The sequence below is a fragment of the Physeter macrocephalus genome, chromosome 7 (assembly GCF_002837175.3).
Source record: "Physeter macrocephalus isolate SW-GA chromosome 7, ASM283717v5, whole genome shotgun sequence".
NCBI classification, from domain to species: Eukaryota; Metazoa; Chordata; class Mammalia; order Artiodactyla; family Physeteridae; genus Physeter; species Physeter macrocephalus.
This window is the reverse complement of record NC_041220.1, coordinates 11927622-11943134: the sequence shown is the minus strand read 5'-3', so window position 1 is coordinate 11943134 and position 15513 is coordinate 11927622. Positions and strand designations below refer to the sequence as shown.

At 34.1% G+C, this 15513-nt stretch overlaps 1 protein-coding gene across 14 annotated transcripts in view; it reads right to left on the bottom strand.

Annotated features, from left to right (window-relative positions):
* CCSER1 (coiled-coil serine rich protein 1) overlaps nt 1–15513 on the bottom strand; it is a 1341341-nt gene that overhangs the window by 440403 nt on the left and 885425 nt on the right. The gene's annotated exons all lie outside the window — the stretch shown is intronic.

Here is a 15513-nt window from a genome sequence, read left to right as displayed (position 1 = left end):
ATTGCTGGCAAAGAAGAAGTAACTAATAATTAGTACTAGTGCAAAGATTTTGAAGTGAAAAAGAATTCATTTAACAAAGAAGATCTGAATGTACATGAATATCTCACACATATGACAATATCTATATCTGAGTAAGTCTTCAAAGGTGGTACCAATGCACTTCTTGCTAAATCCCAGGACCATAAGTAAAAATAATTGCAGCACCGGTGATTACGTAGGAAATATTCAGCATGTTTTCTCGTGAAAAGGACTTTCTTCATCTTCTATTATCATAACTGCTTTCTACACTAAAAGGAGAGCGATTCACCTTCAGTCCCCAGTAAACACTATGCATAATTAAACGGCAGAAGAGTTTATCTTTTTCTTAGCAGGCCTACTGCAAAATATGCTTGTGGCACAGGAGTCTGTCTGTCCATCTAGCTACCTTCCCTGGAAATACTGCTATTTAGAAAGCAAAATAATGGGAAAAAAAATTTGCCCCCCTCTAAACACGATAAAAGCTTCAATTCCTTTTATTTTCCCTACTGTAGTAGTTTTATATGTGGAAGGAACTGTATGAAAATTACAATAAAATGTGATCTCATAGGACCTAATTCTTCCTTTGTACCCTCCTTCATTTTTGTTACCTTTTATTCTCTTTCCCTCTATCTCTCATCATGTCCTTTAATTACTTTACAATACATATTTATTGTATATGTACTGTGGGCCAGACACCGTGCTAGACATTGGGGATATAAGTAATAAATAGTCCTCAAAGTTTAGGAGATCATTGACTAGACACACAAAAGTGAAGGTAAAACTTCAGGAGAATGATGTCTGGTATCCAACATTTTCTCTGAGCCTAAGATGAAAGAGGCTCGTTCAGCCTGTGAACGGGCAAACACACAAAGGACCACAGAGGAGTATCACATCTAAACAGTGCTAAAGGCTGAAGAGGAAATGCAGAAGATGAACAACATGCAGCAGTCTAAACACCTGACTACTCAATGTATGGTGACTGGATTTGTAGCGTACCATCACCTGGGAACTCATTTCTAATGCTGACTCCACCCAAGACCAGCTGAGCAAGAATATGTATTTTAACAAAATTTCCAGGTGATTCACATGCACGTTAGAGTTTGAGAAGCACTGCACTAAGAGGTCTAGGAAAGGCAAGTGGTTTAGTTGGCATATACTGTGAGTTGTGCAAAAAGGAGCACTGGGGAAATAAGGCCCAAAAGTTGACCAAACTGTGAAGTCTTTCAAGAGTAGGAGTTTCAACTGTTCTCTAAGCAAATGCTTACTTCGATAGCAGTCTTTGAAAACGGGGGGTACACCATATCAAGGACAGACATATATGAGAACTTACATATTCTCATAATTTAGTCTAAACCTACATCTTATTTTCTATTTTTCCTAGAAACACTATCAGAAGAAAAATGGAAAGAATACAAATAAATATTGGGATTTATCTTTATAATAATTTTTTTCATCTCCCTCTAAATTATGTGACAGAGCTTTAGAAACCTTAACAATTTTTCACATTATTATGAATAATTTTGACTTAAGTTAAAGTATTTTTCTCTTTCTGATGAAAATCTGAATAGCACATAACCTTAAGTATATATTCTACATTATCACATCTGGTAAGAAATTGACCTGTAAGAAATATAGACTTTATTGTATTTCTAGCTTTATATTTTGGAATTTAAGAAAAGATTGTAACTGGTTTTTGTTGTCACATGAAGCTGCAGATTTAGAGTGTAATATAAGGAAAATATTCATAAGATAAAGTTTTTTTCATTTGGTGACAGCATTCATGTTTAAAAAGGCAAAAGATTATTAAGATCTGAAGAGAAACCAGAGTGTTAATGTTTAAAAGGTTTTCAAGTGGTTTTTAAATTTTTACCTCATTATAAAACATTTCTTGAATTGTTTAGATAAAAACATATGAACAAAAATATTAACTAAGTCCACTTTGTCTTTTTTTTTAATTTTTATTTCATATTGGAGTGTAATTGATTAACAATGTTGCATTAGTTTTGGGTGTACAGCAAAGTGATTCAGTTATTCATATACATATATCCATTCTTTTTAAAATTCTTTTCCCATTTAGGATTACAGAATATTGAGCAGAGTTCCCTGGGCTATACAGTAAGTCCTTGTTGGTTGTCTATTTTAAACATAGCAGTGTGTACATGTCTATCCCAAACTCCCAGTCTATCCCTCCCGCTACCGTCTCCCCCTGGTAACCATACTTTCAGTCCACTTTGTTTTAAAAAATAGACTATCACTCTACTGAATCTAGAAAAGTCTCTAGAATCAACCTGGCAAACAGTTATTCTTGTAAATAAATGGCAGCCTGATTTCTGAGTTTAGAAAATTATCTACATTTACAGGATACACCTTGAAGAGCCTAAATTTCATACGAAATAAGATATAAAACAAAATCTTAGAACATTTCTTAAACCTGGCAGTGTAAGCTAAAAAATTCTACAGTGGCATTCATGCTCATAACTTTTAGGATTTAGGAAACTGTAATGATGTGCTTTCGAATTTAGACAGATGTGGGCTTAAATCTTCAGTTTGTAACCTTCTTTTGTGTTCTAACAAATTACATAATATTTCTCAACCTCATCATTTTTTTTAGTTGAAAAATAATAATAAATATAGTAACTATATCATGTGGTTGCTATGAAGATTAAATTAGACAATATGCTTATCGCACTTAGCAAAGGGTCAGACACAGCATATCCCCAAACAGTAACTGTTATCTCCTCTTCGTATTCTAATTTTTATCATTATTATACTTATATAACACATCTAAATATAAGATAAATTTGAGCAAATATCCTGATATTGTGCCTTTCATTTGAAGAATGCAAATTATCATGCTTTGCTTTAACTCCTTGACATATTTATATTTGCAATGGTGTTTTGAACTTCTTGTCTGTTAATTCTATCATCTGTCATTTCCAGGTCTGTTTTTATTGACTGAATTATTTCCTGGTTATGAGTCACATTTTCCAATGTTTTCTTATGTCCAGTAATGTTTTCATTCATTGCCAGATATTGTGATTTTTATTCTGTTTAGTGCTAGATTTTGTTTATTCCCTTAGAAGGGGTAAGGATTGTTTCTGGCAGACGGTTAAGTTACTTGTGGGTCAGACTAACCCCTCTGAGGCTTGCTTTAAAAACATTTTTAGGATGAGTCTGAAGTAGTCTTTAGAGTTATTTATCTCTATTACTAAAGCTTGACCCTTTTGTGCTCTCTACTGAATATAACATGTATTCAATGAGGGTTCACTACTCTGGCTGATTGGAATTCAAAAGACTCCCAGACTTGTGAAAGCTCTGGGAATTCTACTTAAAGTTCTCTTGTAATTATTCTTTTCCAGCAGTTATTCTTTGCCTAGCCTTATCAAATTTCACTCTACATATGTGAAGACTGTTATTCAAATAAAATTCTCAGCGTAACACCTATGCAGATTTCTAGAGTTCTTCTCTGTATGTTTCCCTCCTTTCTGGTAATCAATCTTACAAATCGAAGCTGCCTTGCTCTCTCCAAACTCAGATCTTTGTCTCCTCAACTACAAAATTTAAAGACCCTGTAGCTCTGACTGGGCTGTTCCTCCATGTACCATGGTCCAAAAACTGCCTCCAGGCAGAAATCCGGATATTGCAAGACTCTCTGTTTTCCTTTTCACAGGTATTATAGCTCTTCCCTGTCTGTTTTTTAATGTGTGAGAGTTGTTTTATATGTTTTGCCTAGTCTTCTAACTACTGAATATTATAGTAGGAAGGTAAGTCTTATAACTAGTATTCTTTCATGAATAGAAGCAGAACTCAAGGTAAATATTTTAAAATTATTTTTTCAAAGGAGGAAGTTGAAGCTTACAAAATTTAAATTATGTGGTCTGAGTACCAGAGCTAGTGAGTACAAAAGCAAAATTTAAACCAATATATTAAGAGCCTAGATACCAAGTTCATTTATTCATTCCTTGGTCAAGCTTCTTTAAATTCACACCAGTCAAAATCTTTAATGTCTTACATACTTATGAACACAAATTTATCATAACATGCAACTCCTGCCTGAGTCATGATGATTCTTCAAGGCAGTACAGTAATTAAGAGGAGCTGGGTGGCAGAACTTTAAGAAGAAACATACCTGTTTGGATGGAATAGGAGCTGGACAGTCAGAATGCTAGCATAGATATGATATATTTTATAAACTTGATCATAATTTAGGAACCGAATTATTGAAACACCAATCTTGAGGTTGAAGAACTGAGTCAGAGAATCTGATGGCAAGAATTTGGGACCCATATCGGCAGAGGATAATGAACTAAGAGGATTTCCATACGCTAACAGGGCTTCAGGCAACAAGGTGTTTCAATGGAGAAGTCAAATGGTCTACTGTATAATAAGATTCACTATGAATTCTTGAGGTATAAAGCCCTAACCAATGGCAGGAATTAGTACGAATCCTAGAGTAACACTAAACCTTCAAGTTGGAAGTTCAGGTGGCTTGAGTGAGGAAAGCTGTTAAGGGTGAAATATCAACTTAACTTCCAGCTTCTGCTAGGAAAACTACAGCAATTTTGTTTTGCTGTCTCTTACTGATAGTAAATTGGTCAGTTTACTTGGAAAGATCAAATCGTATTACCATCCTAATTAAACAAGCAATAACATTTATGACAGAAATTTTTCAAAAGAAATATTAATCTCAAGGAAACAAAGCCCCTTTTCAGCCCCTTACATATATACTACACAATTTTCTCATTTTAAAATTAAAAAGTACTTGGAATTTTCCAATTTTGTGTAACCTCCACTAAAGCATATATTGAAATAATTCAGAAAGAAATGAATGTTTTAATTCTATTCACTGAGACAATCTGACTCTTAGAAAGACTTGAAGTAGACAAGGAACAGTAAAATTACTTACGTCCATATAAATACATCTGTACACTGGTTGACTCTTAAAATTAACAAAATTTATAAAATTTTAATTGGTATAAAAACCCACTTCACTACTCTTAAACACAAATACAATATTTATTCATCTTATCTTCAGAAAATCATATTTGAAAGTACCCCAGGAATACAGCTGAGGAAAATGTATTTCCCTTATTACACATATATTGTCACTAGAGAGTATAAACTCTGTGTTGATCAAAATTAAGCCCATGAAACCTAACCAAAATGTTATAAATTGTAGGAAGAAAAAATTACCCCAAAGCAAATATTCTGCAATGTGCTAAATTAAGATAGTTTAGTAAGCCTTAAAGGGAAAAATCTATTAATTGAATAAAATGGAATTTTCTACCCAAATCTCTCTTGCAGAACAGGATTCAGACATCTGTGTGAACACCCCCAGTAGCTATGCTAGGGTATGAGGTCATCTCTGTCTAAAGTATACGTAGGGGGGAGATCTCCTCTGTAATGATTACAAATTCTTCCCCAATTGCTCTCATGTCATAAAGATTTTCCCTGCTTCCCTATAAACAAAAAGTGAGAAATACAGTATCCAGTACCCCTAGATTTGGTTGCTTTATTTTCCCAATATGGACCACTACAGAACGAGCAGATGGGATAGCTATTTCTAGCACTCTGGAGATTTCATTGTGATAATTTTCTTAACTGTAGAAGGTAGTTATGATTCAACTGGAAAAAACCAAAATTAATTTTTAAAAGACCTCAAAGAACTGTATGGCTTTTACATTTAGCCTCAACTTTGGAGACACAAGAAAGATAGAAGGAAGTTGAAATAACATGTAGCTCAATCTCCTCATTTGACAGATGAGGGGGCTCGCAGCAGGGAACTTAACTTACAAGTGGCAGACTTGGGGCTTGAACTCTGGTCATTGGGTCGCAAATCTAGGACTAATTATTACCACATTTATAAAAATAACTAGTATTTCGGGGGTGATCTCTGTGTGTCAAGCACTGCTCCAAGTGTCTTCCCTGCATTAATTCAATTCTTATGATAATTCATGTTATTGCAGTTATGGTATATGGCCCCCAGAAAGAATGGCAAGAATGTTGTTAAACACTTCTGGCCTTCCTGCTTCTTACCACTACGTTTCTTCTGAAACAGTGGTATCATTTTGGGAAGAAAAGCACAGTCTTGGAAGATGAGGACAATGTTCAACTCTGGGTTTTGGTCCACCTATCAAGAAAATGATGTGGGAGTGGAAGGATATAGAGGGCTGTACTGGACGATCCCTTTAGAGCTTTAAAATCTAGTATCTGTGCTATGTTTTAATATTTAAGACAGGCGGTCTGGTTCTCTTACAGGTTCTTGCTATGCATTTTTCTATCTTGTACGGCTTCGTGGTGAGACTGATGAAACTATTCAAGAAGTTAAGAAATCCCAATGAGTTTGAACACAGCTTGATAAACCTATTGTCAACCTTGTTCGGTTCCTAAATCCTGGTTTTCTTAATTTGGATATCTACTTTTTCATCTATCAGCTTGCTGCACAGACTTTAAATTCAGTGTCAAGTTTCAGTTATATTGCTGATAAAAAATCTTTAGTTGTTTATATGGATTTCTAACCTTAGCCGTATCTAGGATTAATTTTGTAAGTGATGGTATTGAGATGTGTGACTAGTTATAGGTGTACAGAATAGACTCATATACTCAGAAACTTTCCCAAGGCTGCTGGACCTACTTAAAAACTCCAAGAATTCACTCTTATGTATAACTTCCAGTCTTCCTTTAAAGTTAATGAACATAGTTTAAATATTCTTTGTGAGTCTCATCTCTTTTTTAGCCATTATTTTGGAAAACCTTTTTGTCTTATACTGAAATTATGTCACAGAGAGATTTGTATTCGCCTGTTTGAAAATTCTACAGTTCATCAGGATTTGAGCTAAAATCCATCCAAAGACAAAAGCAAGAGCCAAATGTAAAAACTTATCAAACTCTGTTTTTCTTCTTGAAGTTAGTCATTCTAGTCATCTTTGAAACGCTATACCATAATATCTGTAATCCATTCACTGGAAACTTTGAATTGATCTTCATTTCCCTTTTCAAAAACCAAGAGATGTCATTGTTTTCAGGGACTCCACCATTCTTCTGACGTTTTAAAAATGGAAAATCATCCCATATTTGTGAAATAATGTTGTAACTATATCACAGGATACTTTTAAATGTACACATATACATATTACAAAAATAGTATACATTTGTTGAAGTTTTACTAGATGACAGGCATTATGCTGAGCACTTTACATGACTTTTTTTTTTATTCCTCACAATTATGTTGCAGATATCACTATTAATTCCTATTCTGGGCATCGGGTCATTGAGGCAGAGAGCTTAATTAACTTGCCCAAAGAGATACAGCTAGAAGGAGGTGGAGTTAATTATTGAACCCAGAGTATCTGATTACAGAGCTCCTTTTGCAACCACTACACATAATACCTTCAAAAAGTGACTATTACTTTATGTCTTGTGTGTATGAAATGAATATCTAATATGAATTAGATCAATATGTGTTTAATAAATGAATGAGTAACCCATTAGTTGAGTAGACCTAAACCTAGAATTATATTAAAGTTCACCTAAACCAAGTTGTTTTTACATATTGAAGAAGTAAATGCAAGATAAATTATTGGTTTTGAATTCATTTAGGATTTGGAAATAACTGTGAGAAAAAAGTTAAAGTAAATGAGATTGGATTCCAGAGTTCCTAATTTCTTGGAAAGAAATGTAAAATTCAACTGAAATATTTCCTGGGGCAGACAAAGATTAAAAGAAAATTAATGTAACTATGTGGGCACAAATAACATTTCATAGAGTTTGTCTGTGATTATCATTGCTCTAGGCTATCTTAAATATTAAACAAGTATAGTACCTCTACACCTCCAGTTGTCTAGAAGTTCTCATTTTGGTATACTGCCTAAGTTAAATTTCTTCTGCTCCAGGGACTTGGGTTCTCATTTTTTTATGAGCTTATATACAATGAAATTTGCCCTGAAACTAGAATATTTCCAGTATTTCTGATGTTCATAGCTGGGTGGTCATTTGTGATGAAGGTGTCTTTTCATTTCCCATATGAGACTAATCAACAACATAGAATTTCTACTATGCTTTTAGGTAATATTATTTCTGACTACCTCCATCTTTTATTCTAATTCTTAAACAGAAAGTGAAAGACATAGTTTCAGAAAATAAGTAATCCCAAATATTGCCAATGAAGGGTGTATTGCTTTAGAATTCCCCTAGTAGTGGTAAACAACAGTCCAACTGTGAATTTAAACAGATATGGACAGGATTAGCACCTAATGTGTGGGATGTGGCATCATGAAATATTTGAAAATTTATCCCTTGATTAGGCTAAGCTAATTGAATCATTAATCTGTCTAGTAAGCTGTCTTTTATATTCTTACTAAGGAACATAAAAAGAGAATGTACTAAAGTAGTTCAAGAGAGAGGACTAATCGACAGAATATGTTTATCTATCAATCTATCTGCCTATAACTTCTGACTCCATCTCTTTCTAAATCCACCCCCATCACTCTTTTACAGAATCTGGTGTTCTTGATAGCCCTTGTCCACATCAAACATTCTTCTAACATAGACTTTTGGACCAGGTGCTCATCCCAGCAGGAACTCTCTCTAGATATCTGCATGACCAAATCCCACAGTTTCTCAAGTTTTTGCTTACATCCTACCTTCTCAGTGAGGTATACTTTATTCCCCTATTTAATATTATAGTCTACTGCCTACTTCACTTCCAGGGACACTTAAATCTTTTAATATACTGTATACATTTACTATTATAGTATATTACCTAATCTTTCCACATTAGTATTTAAGGGCTAAAAAGACAAGGTTCAGATCTTTGCTGCTATGTTTTCTAAATTATCCCAATTGTTCAAACAGTGCCTGGAGCATGGTAAGTGCTAAATAAGTATTTAAATGTTTGTTGAATAAGTGCAAATAGTGCATTAGGTTCCTGCTTCCATTTACATGGTAAGAATATATTTAAATAATTTTTTCCTCCACTATCAGATTTTGGGTGCAGAGAGTAATACCAGAGTTCAACTTACTTGTACCAGAATAAGATCTGAATGGAGATATTTTAAACTATTTCCTTTGATCTTTGTGTTACCAAATTATTACCTGGGCATATTTTGAGACACTTTTTAAAAAAGTCGAGCAATAAATGTCCATCAACAAAGGAATAAAGAAGATGTGGTACATATATACAATGGAATATTATTCAGCCATAAAAAAAGAACAAAATAATGCCATTTCCAGCAACATGGATGGACCTAGAGATTATTACACTAAGTAAGTCAGACAAAGACAAATACTATATAATATCACTCATATGTTGAATCTAATTTTAAATAATGATACAAATGAACTTATTTACAAAAAAGAAACAGACTCACAGATTTCGAAAACAAACCTATAGTTATCAAAGGGGAAATGTGGGGAGGAGGGATAAATTAGGATCTTGGGATAACATACACACGCTACTATACATAAAATAAATAACCAACAAGGACCTACTGTATAGCACAGGGAACTATACTCAATATTGTATAATAACCTATATGGGTAAAGTATCTGAAAGAATCTGAAAAGAATGAATATACGTATTTGTATAACTGAATCACTTTGCTGTATACCTGAAACTAACACAAAATTGTAAATCAACTATACTCCAATGAAATTTTAAAAAAGTCAAGCGAACAATTGGAGTTAATTAGTAATAGGAGATCCACTTGCATATTTTGTCTTTCAAAAGCAACAAGATGAGTTGTGTTTCGCTTATTAATTACTTGCCTTTTAAATATGTCTATTAATTTGAGTACTGTGGCTTTCATACATTTTAAGAGGAATAGGTTGTATCTTTTATTATTCGTTTGTTTTAGCTAAGCAAAGAAATGTTCTACAAACACCTTAAGACTCCTAATTCCCAAGGTTTCTAGGTTCAGGAACATTTGTGTTCATGTTTTGATTATATAGGGAAAATAATTATTTTAGCTATTAAAATAATTTGAAACCAAATCATCCATCATCCTTTTATTCTCTAGTAGCCACACAAAGGCTATTTCTTTACCACTGATGCAAGTCATAAAAAGCTTTCTTCAACTCAGTCTTTCAGGAGAGTTTGAGATTTCAGGTACAATTATGTTTAAATGCTATATGTTCTAAACTTGCCATCTCATTAATGAATAGTTTTTCTTATTCTTCTTTCCCTTTCACTCTCTTTAGCTATGCCATTTCTTACAAGGAAACTTCTAAAAGAACTAGCCCATCTCCCCTCCCCCCAAATCTGGGGCTAACACATTTGTTCACCCACACTTACACACAAAGAGATCTGGGTAATGTCAGGCATTTTAGCAAGAGAAGTTTAAAGGACTCTTGAATACATTGGATTTGAGGGATTGAAAGGACCATCATCCTTATAATGAATACCATTAATCCATATAGTGAAAAGAATCTGCCCAAAGATACCTAATTAAATACTATGGGTACAGGTTTTCCACTTTAAGTGCCACCGTTCCACAAGAATTATCTAAAGCACATAACTGATACATTTTCAAAGATAGCTCATTATCTTTCCCAAAGCTTTCTTTGAATCTTTATTGCTAATGATGCCTTGCAGATGACATTTAGAGTTGCTATTTATAACAACCAACAAAAATGCTCAAATGCTTTTGGGAGCTTTTCACTATTAATCTAAACTTCTCATCCAAAAACTCTTTGAGCTCATGAAGATCTTCAGTCACTTGAGCCTACCACTTTCTCATTCAGTTTCCCTCTAATATTCTTCTTTTTCAGCATAGCATCCAAGGAACATGATTATCATCAGGCCGATACACAAACCTTTCAACTTCTTGGATCCTTTCTTCCTCTGTTGTTCTTTCCTAGCAAAGCTAAACTCTGGACATCATCTATATAAGGTATAACTGCACCTAATAACTAACTATGTGTTGCTAGAGAAAAACAGAGTGTTGTGTTTAAATTTATGATCACAAATTCGAAATTGGCTCTCAGCATTTTCTGAAAATCTGAATCTTTACTGCTTTCAACATTTTATACCAGCTGTTACCTTCCTGTAACCATCTCCAGCCACAATCTTCATACGTTTATAGGGTTACCTTTTTGCCACTACTATATTTAAAATAGATAACCAACAAGGATCTATTCTATAGCACAGGAAACGCTGCTCAATATTCTGCAATAACCTAAATGGGAAAAGAATTTGAAAAAGATACATATATATGTATAACTGAATCATTTTGCTGTACCCCTGAAAGTAACACAACACTGTTAATCAACTATGCTCCAATATAAAATAAAAATGTTTAAAAATAAATAAATGTTCATTTACACTTTTTTTGTAAATATGGTATTAACATATAGACACTAATATCTGCAATTCAAATTCATTCAGAACAAAAATTAATTGAATAAATTCATTTGTTCCTTTTTCTCACTGACCTTGGGATATTACTTAAACCTCAGAGATCACATTTCTTTTTCAGGAAAATTAGAAAATTGGACTAGTCCTAACTATCTCTTTTAGCTCTAAAACACTGAAATTTTCTGTTCTTTTAGAAAATTGTTTTAAATCTCTCAATTTTAATATTTGAGCTTTGTTTCAGTTTCAACTCAAGAATTTTATCAATAATTGTGGCCTCTGCCCGTCTCAGTGCTTTTCTTTAAAAATCTCCCTCAACTGTGCTAAGAGCTCTTCAAAATATTAAACAAGTAACCAGTGACAGCATGAGTGTATTTTTTAAACTTTGCTGTAGATATTTATATTTTTAATAATTATTACCTTGTAAATTGTTATAGCTTCCAGCATATACATTTCGTTTCCACTTTTTTTTTATTTTTTTATTTATTTTTTTTTTTTGCGGTGCGCGGGCCTCTCACTGTTGTGGCGTCTCCCGTTGCGGAGCACAGGCTCCGGACGCGCAGGCTCAGCGGCCACGGCTTACGTGCCCAGCCGCTCCGCGGCACGTGGGATCTTCCCGGAGCGGGGCACGAGCCCGTGTCCCCTGCATCGGCAGGCGGACTCTCAACCACTGCGCCACCAGGGAAGCCCTCGTTTCCACTTTTAAACATAGTATTCATAATGTACAACTCTATATTGTCTGAACAACTCAATTGCAGACTCAATATTAAACAAATAAATCAGATTGTGTCAACATCCATTGTTGGAGATCTTAGTTTATTAAATGTGCTTATTTCTGTCATTATTAATTTCTAGGAACAGCTAAACAGACCAGAAAAATAAATGTGTAGTCTCAGACAGCAAGTCAGAAAATCACCATCGCTTAAATTTTCACCTGACAGATCAACATTCCATAGTGTAGTTTAATGTCTTCTCAAATCCAAAGACCTACCTGAAAATAAAATGACAATTTCCATTTCCCTATAGTATCTATTCTAATTTAACTGCATTTTCATCATGAATTTCTGGAAATTGGATCTCGCTTAGAAATCTATAAACATTAGGAAGACAATGTTACAACTATTTGGGATATATTTTTATACTCTCAATCTGATAAAATAACAACTTTCAAAAGTCAGGTGATGCTTTAAATACATAAATTGCAATAATCAGATTTCTATTCGAACTAGTCCAGCGATTTGTTATAGTAAAAAGAAGCTAATTAAATAAATTCTATGGCTACATTTGGCAAGTATTAGCCAGGATGTACCAGTTGGGAAGATGAAGTCTGAAATTAAATACTGTGTATTAACTCTAATGATATTGTTCTCCAATTTATTCAACTTGAAAGTGTAGCCAGGGAAATGTTAGCCTCTGTTCCTCATGAAATAGCAATCTGACCAGGGGAAGGTCTGAAGTTATTTGTATGACAGAGAACTGGTCAGAAATGGTATTTTTTAGTCTTAAGACTTCAAACCAGTGTTTAGCTTTTCCAATCAGGAATGTGAAAACCTGTAAGAGACTCTGAAACACCTTAGGGTCTCCCTTCCTAGCCACCCTGCCCCACCATCACCAAGGGTGCAGTTTACCTTAAAGAGAGAGGAGAAACAAAGTCTTAATACAGCAATGTTTGTGCTCACATATGCTATCCATCTGCTGATAGCCATTTAACCCACTGACCCCTCACTTTCATTTTCTGGCTTATCCATTCACCCAACAAATATTGTTCTGAGTGCCTACTATGTGCCAGGTCCTAGTCTATGCATTGGGCCAAGAAAGATAAGGTATATTTCTTTTGGTGCTTACCTTAAGCTATTTTACAGATATGTAATTTACATAAAGATTTATGGAATGTTACTAAGAGAAAAAAAAAAAGCTTAAGAAGTCATTTAGCCCTTTTTCCTCATTTTATTATTATTTGTGAGGAAACTGAGGCCAGCCTACAGATAGGGAATATGACTGGCTCAAGATTACACAGTTAGTTAGTGACCATAGTATATATGATGGCAGTATCTAGATATCTACTTCTCTAGATATCTCTAAAGATAATTACCTATGTACCTCTGCTTTTTAAAATGTTCCTAGCCTCTTATCCTCTCACTACGTTCTGTTTATTATTTTACTGTGTGACCTGGTTGAGAAAGTTATACTTTTCAGTTTGCCCTTTTCTGAGTCACCTTCAATTTCAGGTTCCTTAATTGTTACCTGACACCATAGGAACAATCTTGGCTGCAAAGGAGGCCAGGTGAATCCCCAAGGTTTACTGCACTGTGCTTCATTTCTCTTCTGTCACTAACTGTGAGACCATTTGGCAACAGTTGACTCAGAGCCTTAAGATAATTAGTTCTTCCTCAGAGTGGCATGACTTTTAAGGAGGGAAGTAGGCAACATTTGTTCCAAAACCCAAATCTATCATTTGTAGAATGTGACCCATTTTGGTGGCTCTTTGATATTTTTGAAAATAGTTTACATGAATAATGTCCTCAATAATGTGGTCTCCTTACATCTTATTTCTGAATTATTTCTAATACCATCCAAAGCACATCTTGTCCCATTTGAAGGGGAACAAAGAAACAAAAAAACTGGATGGGAAAATATAAAATACTACAAAAGAAATAAAATAAAAAGATAATTTTAAAGTAAATGAATAATGTTTAATACAGTAATTATACACTTTATATATTTTAGTTTTTATAGCTATAAGTACACTTAGCACCTAATATTTAGAATAAATTACTACATTTTGAACCTTAACATTTTAACTCAGCCATATTAATGTAGGAAGCCATATTCAACTATGGGTTCTAGAAAGATGAATATAAAACTTTCAGTATAATTGGGCATGAAATTATTTACAATTTCTACACATTTTGTATATCAAATAATAATCTAAGCTCAATGAAGTTGAAATCTTCATTAAATGTAGTATAATTCCTCAAGAAATTAGCTTAAACATAGAACAATCAGGTCTTCCTAAACTTTTTAAATTGTTCTTTATTGCATACATAATAAGTCAGAAATCAGATTTATATGGTCATTAAAAAATAAAGAAGTTGTGATATTGTGATTAATAATAAGAAATATATATTTTGGTCTTCACAGTTTTTGGCACACAGCTTTTTTTTTTTTTTAACATCTTTGTTGGAGTATAGTTACTTTACAATGGTGTGTTAGTTTCTGCTGTACAACAAAGTGTATCAGGTATATGTATACATATATCCCCATATCCCCTCCCTCTTGCATCTCCCTCCCCCCCTCCCTATCCCACCCCTCTAGGTGGTCACAAAGCACCAAGCTGATCACCCTGTGCTATGAGGCTGCTTCCCACTAGCTATCTGTTTTACATTTGCTAGTGTATATATGTCAATGCCACTCTCTCACTTCATCCCAGCTTACCGTTCCCCCTCCCAGTGTCCTTAAGTCCATTCTCTACGTCTGCATCTTTATTCCTGACCTACCCCTATGTTTTTCAGAACCTTCTTCTCTTTTTTTTTTTAGACTCCATATATATGTGTTAGCATAGGTATTTGTTTTTGTCTTTCTGACTTACTTCACTCTGTATGACAGTCTCTAGGTCCATCCACCTCACTACAAATAACTCAGTTTCATTCCCTTTTATGGCTGAGTAATATTGCATTGTATATATGTGCCACATCTTCTTTATTCATTCATCTGTTGATGGACACTTAGGTTGCTTCCAGCTTTCAGTCTGTATGTGTCCCTAGGTCTGAAGTGGGTCTCTTGTAGACAGCATATATACGGGTCTTGTTTTTGTATCCATTCAGCCAGTCTATGTCTTTTGCTTGGAGCATTTAATCCATTTACATTTAAGGTAATTATCAATATGTATGTTCCTATTACCATTTTCTTAATTGTTTTGGGTTAGTTATGGTAGGTCTTTTCCTTCATTTGTGTCTCCTGCTTAGAAAAGTTCCTTTAGCATTTGTTGTAAAGCTGGTTTGGTGGTGCTGAATTCTCTTAACCCTTGCTTGTCTGTAAAGGTTTTAATTTCTCCGTCGAATCTGAATGAGATCCTTGCTAGGTAGAGTAATCTTGGTTGTAGGTTGTTCCCTTTCATCACTTTAAAAATGTCCTGCCACTCCTTT